Source organism: Cryptomeria japonica, chromosome 2 (assembly GCF_030272615.1).
Source record: "Cryptomeria japonica chromosome 2, Sugi_1.0, whole genome shotgun sequence".
NCBI classification, from domain to species: Eukaryota; Viridiplantae; Streptophyta; class Pinopsida; order Cupressales; family Cupressaceae; genus Cryptomeria; species Cryptomeria japonica.
Genome location: NC_081406.1, coordinates 149,110,487 through 149,118,988, shown reverse-complemented (window position 1 = coordinate 149,118,988; position 8,502 = coordinate 149,110,487).

Below are 8,502 nucleotides of genomic sequence, written 5' to 3'. Positions count from 1 at the left end.
GTTTGGGGCTCTTAAAAAGAATTTCATTGTTCAAAGGTAAAAAGAACCACAAACTTATACAAAAACAACTTTATTTTTTTGCAAGTTAGGAAACAAACTTCGTTTTGGTGCTTAAAATCAACAAGGCAAATTTTATTTCTTGCATCAAGATAAAACTCACAATCCACACTTCCATTTTTGGTGCAAATAAAATTCACAATCAACTTGTCTCATTTTTAAAGCAATCTTACTTCATGCAAACGTGTTTTTCATTAAGTTGACCAGGATTTTCAAATTCTAGTTTACTCAAACAATTGCCTTTGAAAATTAAAAAGAACACCATGATTGTTGGAGCAACATCTCCAAATAGTTAGATCGCATTGCAATGACAGATTAAAAAGAACAAGTGTTTTTCGTGCTTGGCACACTTGTGCAAAGAGTTGGTCGAGTGGTCCTACTTCTAACACACACTATCCTCTCCCTTGGCTTTCGTGGTCCTAGGTGCAAGAGAAAAGTGTTAGTAACGCTCAAATTTTATCTTTTTAAGAGAGGCCTGCCAAGGGATCGATACTCTTGGGAACGACCTCGAGCGGTAAATCCTTCGAGCCGCTATAGAAATCAGGTGAGAGCGAAAGCTGTAGCCTTGGGTATAGCTGTTCCTACAGTGTAACTGGCCGAAAGGACAAATGGGCCCCACCACTAGTTACAAGGCTCTTAAGTGAGTCACTGCAGAATGAACTTATGTCCAAAAACATCGAACATGACTAAACACCTTTAAGTAGTAGCCCACCTGTTCTATTGATTGAGGATATTTGAGATATAATTTAGTGCAAGAGCATAGATGGTTTTGCTCCCAAGATACTCACCATACATATTTCCTTGAGTAGAAACATAGCTTTTTGAAAAGTCACTTGTGGCTTGATAAAAGTGGTGACTCCCCCATCATAGGGATCATCTATTTGTTATGCTCGTGCAAGACTTAGTATATCACATCCTTACCTGCCACGGCGGGATTCATAAGGTATGTAGTACCAAAGTCGAAGAAATATCAAGATGTGGGCTAAATTTATCACAACTGGCCATTTGACCATAGGGATAAAGAGTGTTTGAAGTGTGTTCGTTTTACAGACCTAGAGCAAATTGAGCCGACTTCAGGCTTTGGAAATACACCTTAAAATACATCTAAAGGAAGGGTCAAAAACAAGTCCAAGAATTGGGTTGATCTAGACCCATACTCATTTGTGCCTTTAAGGCTACAATCTTGTGTTTGTGTGCTTGCTTTGTTTTCTTGTCAAAGAAAAATCAGAAAATCAATCCCAAAAACAAAGTATTCATCCAACATCTGTCAACACAACCACAAATACCAAAAACAAAGTGCAAACAACACAGAGTCACAACTTTTATGACCATTCTTCACATCTTGCGAAAGAAGAAGTGTCATCAGAATATCAACTTGAAAAGGAGACCATTAAGCTCAAAGGCTTTAATCAAAAGGAGGAAATTCTTCTATATCAATCGACAAATCTTTGTCTCCCATAGAGTCTTTCTACATCGCATGCGTCTATACCTTCAAGGTAAAACAAACGAGTTTGATTCAGAATCATTGAACCGCAGAGCTTTTATGCAATATAGAGCTCTGAGTTATCACAAAAATCAAGGAGGAAAGATTAACCCCAAATTCTTCCCAAACATCTGTATCACCTACAACACAGCTCGAGAAGTGCCACCAACGCCTGAAAGGGAAGAAACAGAGTTTGTCCCATTTGTGACACAAAGTTTTTATTGAAAGATTGAAGTTGAAAACAAAAACATCCATCATCTTACTCATACATTATCATTCCATCATCAATCCATCCCAACTCTCAAAACATTAAGAGGTTCTTGTCCCAAGATTCCTTTTTAGATATTGCTTGAAATCAAACACATCACATCACTTTTAGATTGTTTCTACATCTAGGATAAGCTCATCCTAAGAGACACATCTACACGGGTTAAAACTAGTTCATGAGTGAATCCTCTCATTGCTAGGTAGTCAAAATCTGTAACACATCTCAGATTTCTCTACACCTTATCACATCCAAACTTATCAAACAAACAAGCAATTCAAAGAAAGGAATTTCGGTTACATCTACCTTAAAAGTGCTAGAGATTCCCATACAACACAAATCACCAATCATCAATCTTTCATCACCAACTCATCATCATCTTCAATCAACTTCAAAACAAACTTGCAAACAAAATGGCTCAAACCCGATCACGATCAAGGCAACGAGAAATAGAAATTGAGGAAGAAGAGGACAACCTCAATGAATTTCAAGAAGCACTTGGAGGAAATGTGAATGACGAAAACCCAAGTACTCCCACTCCTTCAACAATCGAAAGGGTTCAACATAACCCTCATTTTAACAGATTATTTGATGAAATATTAAGGAGCAATGTGGATGCTCACTTTTTAAGACTCGCTCAAGAAGGAGCCAAACTCCCCTCAGACTTTGATCTTGCCCAATTAAGACAAGCATCAGAAAGACAAAGTCGCCATGAGGAGGAAAGAGGTAGAAATTACATCAGATATAACATCCCTCGAGGTAACCCACCACCTCCTCCTCCAAATGAAATAGAGATGTTGCGGCAACAAGTCGAGAATCTCGCCCAACAACTTCATAGTGGTGTTAAGACCAATCAATTCTCACTTAACGACATCTGTCCCTATCCGTTTGATAGGAATCTTTATATGCCACCCTTTCCACGCGGGTTCGAAACACCAAAATTCGAAAAATATAGAGGAAAGGGAGATCCCCGCGATCATGTCCGAGAATTTCATTCCGCTTGTCTCGAAGTTGCATATGAAGACACATACTTAATGCGCCTTTTTCCCCAAAGCTTGGGAGGAACAACCACATCATGGTTTTCCCGACTTCCAGGAGGCATTAGAACATTTGAGGAACTCATCCAGAAGTTCCTATCTCATTACTCTCATAATATTGAACGCGACATCACCATGGCTGATCTATGCAACACCAAACAAAAACCAGGTGAATTATTCTCAGTATTCCTGCAACGATGGCGCCAAATGTCTAGCAGACGTTCTCTTCAGTTACCTGAACGAGAACTAGTGAAAATTTTCATTTCCAACTTAAACGAAGAAATGGAATTTCACCTGGATGTCAAAGATACCGATTCTTTTAACGATATGATCACCAAAGGTATAAAGTGTGAACGGGCACTCATCAAAAAAGGACTCATCAAAATCTTTAATGAACCCAAAGATGGTCCTCGCCCGCGCTTCAATAGTGATAAACCAAACTTCTGGAACAAGAATAAGAATATCGTTAACGATGGAGTTGTGGATGCTCGGACTGTCCAAAATGCACAACCTGTGGTTCGGTTTGCAGGACAAAATCCTCCACCTCAAAATAACACAAATGTCCTTCCTAATCAAGGTCGCATCACATCTCAGGATGAACCAAGACCTCGTCCACAAAAACAAAAACGCACATACACTCCCTTAGGGGAACCCATTGAAACAGTGATGCGACAACTCATTTCTCAGAATTTGATCACTCTACCTAAGTTATCAAATTATGAGCCTCAGGTCAAACCGGCATGGTGGAGAGATACTGAACATTGTGAATTCCATCAAGGAAGAGGACACAAGACAAGTAATTGTCACCGATTGAAAGATCTCATTCAGGATCTTATTGACCGAGGAGAAATTGAAATTGAAGGGCATGACCCAAAAACCACCAATAATGATCATCAGATGTTCAAGAATCCACTTCCATCACAAGATCAAAGGGGTCCTTCCACTTCCCGACGAGGCACTGATACCACTGATTATACGCAGGCTATGTATAACTACACTGTAAATCACCTGTATGATGCCAGTGAACAAATTGCAACCATAACCTTCAAAAATCCCACCTCAAATTGCAATGTTGTTACACGTCGTGGCAAGGTCACCATCAAGGCAGCTCCACAAGGCACCGCCTCCAATCCAAAGCAGTACAATCTTGTGGAACAATTAGACAAAACGCCTGCGCTCATATCCATTTTAGAACTATTACGCCTATCGCCATCTCATAAAACAATCTTGGATCAAGCACTCCAAGAGGCGTCAGTCCCTGCAAACCTGAACACAGACCAATTTCAAGCCATGGTTGGAAATCTAAAGTCATCACCTTGTCTCACTTTTTCCGAAAGTGACAACTCTTCGTTCCAGCAACCTCATAATGCCTCACTCCACATTGAAGGCTTTGTCAACCAACACAGGATCAAGCGAGTCTTGATAGATAATGGAGCAGGCCTAAACATTTGTACACTACAGTTGGTCACAGCATTGGGATATGCAATAGAATCAGTGGATCCTCGCAAGAAGATCACCATCAAGGCCTATGATGATGCAGAGCGTTCATCCAAAGGAGCGGTGGTGCTACCAATCCGAGTGGGCCCTGTGGTAAAACACATAATTTGTCAGGTTCTGGACCTTCCTCTGCCATATAATCTATTATTAGGAAGACCTTGGATACATGCCATGCAAGCCGTTCCATCTACCTACCATCAATGTATCAAGTTCCCACATAATGGTGCAGAGATCACAATCCTGGGTGATGCAAATCCCTTTGCATTTTGCCATAATATCAGCCATCAACCAGAGATTACTGTTCCTAATAATAGGGAAGCCATTTCCTCCACATCATATGTAAATCCCGCCTCTCTTGCTAGTTCAAACACCCCTATACCCAAGCAAGAAAAGCTTAAGATGAAAATCGCAGAGGAAGGTCCTGGAGAATACAACTTGAGTCAGCTCTTTTGTGTGGGACAAATGCCCACTTCTCCTAGAACACATGGTAAACCACAGCAGTTGCTCCAGCAACCACTAATCACGCCTCCATGTGCCTTAACGCCTTTCATTCTTGGAAAGAGTCAAGAGGAAGAGACACAAGATGAGGACCTGGCGGACTGGATCTATAAAGATCCCATCACCACTGACAAACCGCAAGTTACACTTCCTACGGAACAATATGGCAAAGGCCTCCTCATTATGCAAAGAATGGGATATGATGGTCAGAGTGCTTTGGGATACTGCAAACAAGGACAACACGAACCTCTACTACCAGAATTCAAGCCCAAAGGTAATACAGGCCTTGGCTTTGAAAAAGAGATCCTTCCTAAACTCAGATTCAAAGGAAAACCCAGCAAACCATTTTGCCCACCTACTGCAAAGAGGATACCTTTCATAATCAAAGCACCATCAAGCACTATCCCCACTGCCCCCTCAAGGCTCACAACTCCACCATCACCAATGTCACTCATCCCATCAAACGAACCAGTAATCCTATCAGCAACACCATTTGTAGCAGCAACTATATTGGAACCCGCAGCAGCATCTATGGCACCAGTAGTTCCAGCAGAAGCCACTGAGTCACCATTACCGATACTTCCAGTGACAAATCCATTAAACCCCATCACAATTCCTGCAGCACCGATCACTACAAGGATACATAAACCAATCACACCTGCCGTGTTTAACTCCAAAGACATCCCAGTATGGTATAGCAATCGGATGCTGGAGAGTGATTCAGAGACCGACTCACATGAGTGGGAATTCGATTCAGTGCAACTTAACACTTCAGATGAGGAAGACACATCACCACCTCCACCCCGCAAAGACATCCCTGTTTACGGAGAAGCACAGATAAAGACCACTTGGGTACCTGAGCTGGAAACATCTTCCACAGACCCTATGTCTCATCCTACGCCTGATTCTGACAGGGAGAGTACCATCAACGACCTTCACCACACTGTCTTAACCCTCACTGATACATCTCCCGCACTTAACTTAATCGATGAAGTAATGCCCATTATCCACCCTGAACTCATTGAATGGAACCAACCAAATCCCCCATGTCTTGACCTCTTCCAGAACGATGAGGCTATCATTGACTTTTTGGAATTAAGGGATAATCTACCAAGCGGGGATCACAAAGCTGGATTCGCCATTGAACTTAATAGCGCAGCATACTTCGGGGCGGATGCCAAACCCTTCAGCTGCAAAAATATAACATTAAAACATGGATCTTCCAGTGAAAACCACACTGTGGCACTGTTTGATCCAACAAAAGTAAAAAGAAAGAGCGTATCCAACGGTGAAAACCTCTCTGAGGCGCCTGAGGATGAAGGGTTTGACATCCTCCCTGCTAGTACACAACAGGAACGATCAACGATCCTCATTGAGGAGACCAAAGAATACAATGTGGGGACTCCTGAAAACCCTCATATCATACATCTGGCATCTCTTCTCACTCCAGAGGAACAACCTCAATTTATAGAGTTCTTCCAACAGCGTCAGATCAACTTTGCATGGTCATATGCAGACATGCCTGGGCTTGATCCTGATTTAGTCATGCATCATCTCACAGTAGCAAAAGGAGCCAAACCTATCAAGCAGAAGCTTCGTAAGATGCATCCTCAGATTGCCGTGCTAGTCAAAACAGAACTCAAGAAACTCTTGGATGTTGGTTTCATTAGACCAATTGATTATGCAGAATGGATCTCCAATATTGTGCCAGTTGGAAAACCAAAAGGGGGCATCCGCATTTGTACAGACTTCAGAGATCTAAATAAAGCATGTCCTAAGGATGACTTCCCTCTACCAAATATTGACATCATAGTAGATTTGACAGCAGGACATGCCATGCTTTCACTCATGGATGGCTTTTCAGGATACAATCAAATAAAGATCGCACCAGAGGACCAACATAAGACAGCCTTCACATGTCCATGGGGCACATACTGCTGGAATGTAATGCCTTTTGGTCTAAAGAATGCAGGAGCGACCTATCAAAGAGCAATGACCACCATCTTCCATGACATGATGCATACTATGATGGAAGATTATGTGGATGATTTACTAGCAAAATCACTTACTAGAGAAGGACATCTTCACATCTTAGATAAAATCTTTGATAGACTGGAACAATACCATGTTCGACTCAACCCAAAGAAATGTGTCTTCGGAGTGACCTCCGGGAAGCTTCTAGGATACATTGTCTCAAGCAAAGGTATTGAGGTCGATCCAGCAAAGGTTAAGGCAATCATGGACATGCCACCTCCAAGGAATATCAGTCAGCTAAGGACACTACAAGGACGGCTTCAATCCATCCGCAGATTCATTGCACAATTGGCTGATAAGTGTCACCCCTTCACACACCTGCTACACAAGAACATCCGCTTTCAGTGGGATGCCCGATGCCAGCAAGCATTTCAGGCGCTTAAAGACTATCTCATGAATCCACCATTGTTGATGCCACCAGATCCAAGTAGACCGTTGTTACTTTATATCTCAGCGACAAGTACAGCATTAGGTGTATTACTGGCACAACATAATGCAGAAGGCAAAGAGTGTGCTGTATACTACATCTCTCGTACACTGGTTGGCTATGAACTCAATTACACACCTATTGAGCGAGCTTGCCTAGCAGTAATCCTGGCAGCCACTAAATTGCGGCACTATCTATTAACACACAAGGTACAACTCATTGCAAAGATTGATCCACTCAAGTATTTACTCAGCAAAGCAGCATTGACAGGTCGCTTGGCCAAATGGGTAATGATTCTAAGTGAATTTGACATTGAGTATGTGGACCGTAAAGCTATCAAAGGTCAAGTTATTGCAGATCAGTTGGCTGATGCACCTCTCATAGGCGATCATCCTCTCATTTCCAATTTTCCAGATGAAGAGATATTCATGATTACAGAAGCACAGTCATGGAAATTATACTTTGATGGTTCATACACTAGGCACGGCTCGGGGGCAGGCATTCTGTTTATCACACCTCAAGGTGATAGCATCCCGAAGTCTTACAGGCTCACATTTCCATGCACAAACAACATAGCAGAGTATGAGGCCTTGATCACAGGACTCAGGTTAGCCGTACAATGGAAATTACAAGAACTACAAGTATATGGCGACTCACAACTGGTCATTCGACAAGCAACTAATGAATATCAGACCAAAGATGATAAACTCATGCCATACAAGCAAATGGTGGACAGTCTAAAGACATCATTTACTACTATCACTTTTGAGCAGATACCAAGAGATCAGAATCGAGCTGCTGACGCCATGGCTACCATCGCATCTCTACTAGATCTTCCACAGAATTCAACACGCTACGAGTTCTTGGTAGAACAGCTTTGGATTCCCGCTTACGATATCCCCGAATCCGAAACGATATGTCACCTTGTTGGTTCTGAATCCCCATGGTATGGTGAGTTCTACACCTATCTTCACGACCATACCCTTCCTCCCAACCAATCAAATAATCAACGTAAAACCTTCATTCGCCAAACTGCTCGATATACCATTATTGCCGAAACCCTATACCGACGCGGTCTTGATGGTACTCTCCTTCGATGTCTGGAACAAGGTGAGATAACAAAGGCTTTGGAAGAGGTACATGAAGGAATTTGCGGGACTCATTCAAGTGGTCCATCACTCGCCAAGAAACTCTTGCGAGCTGG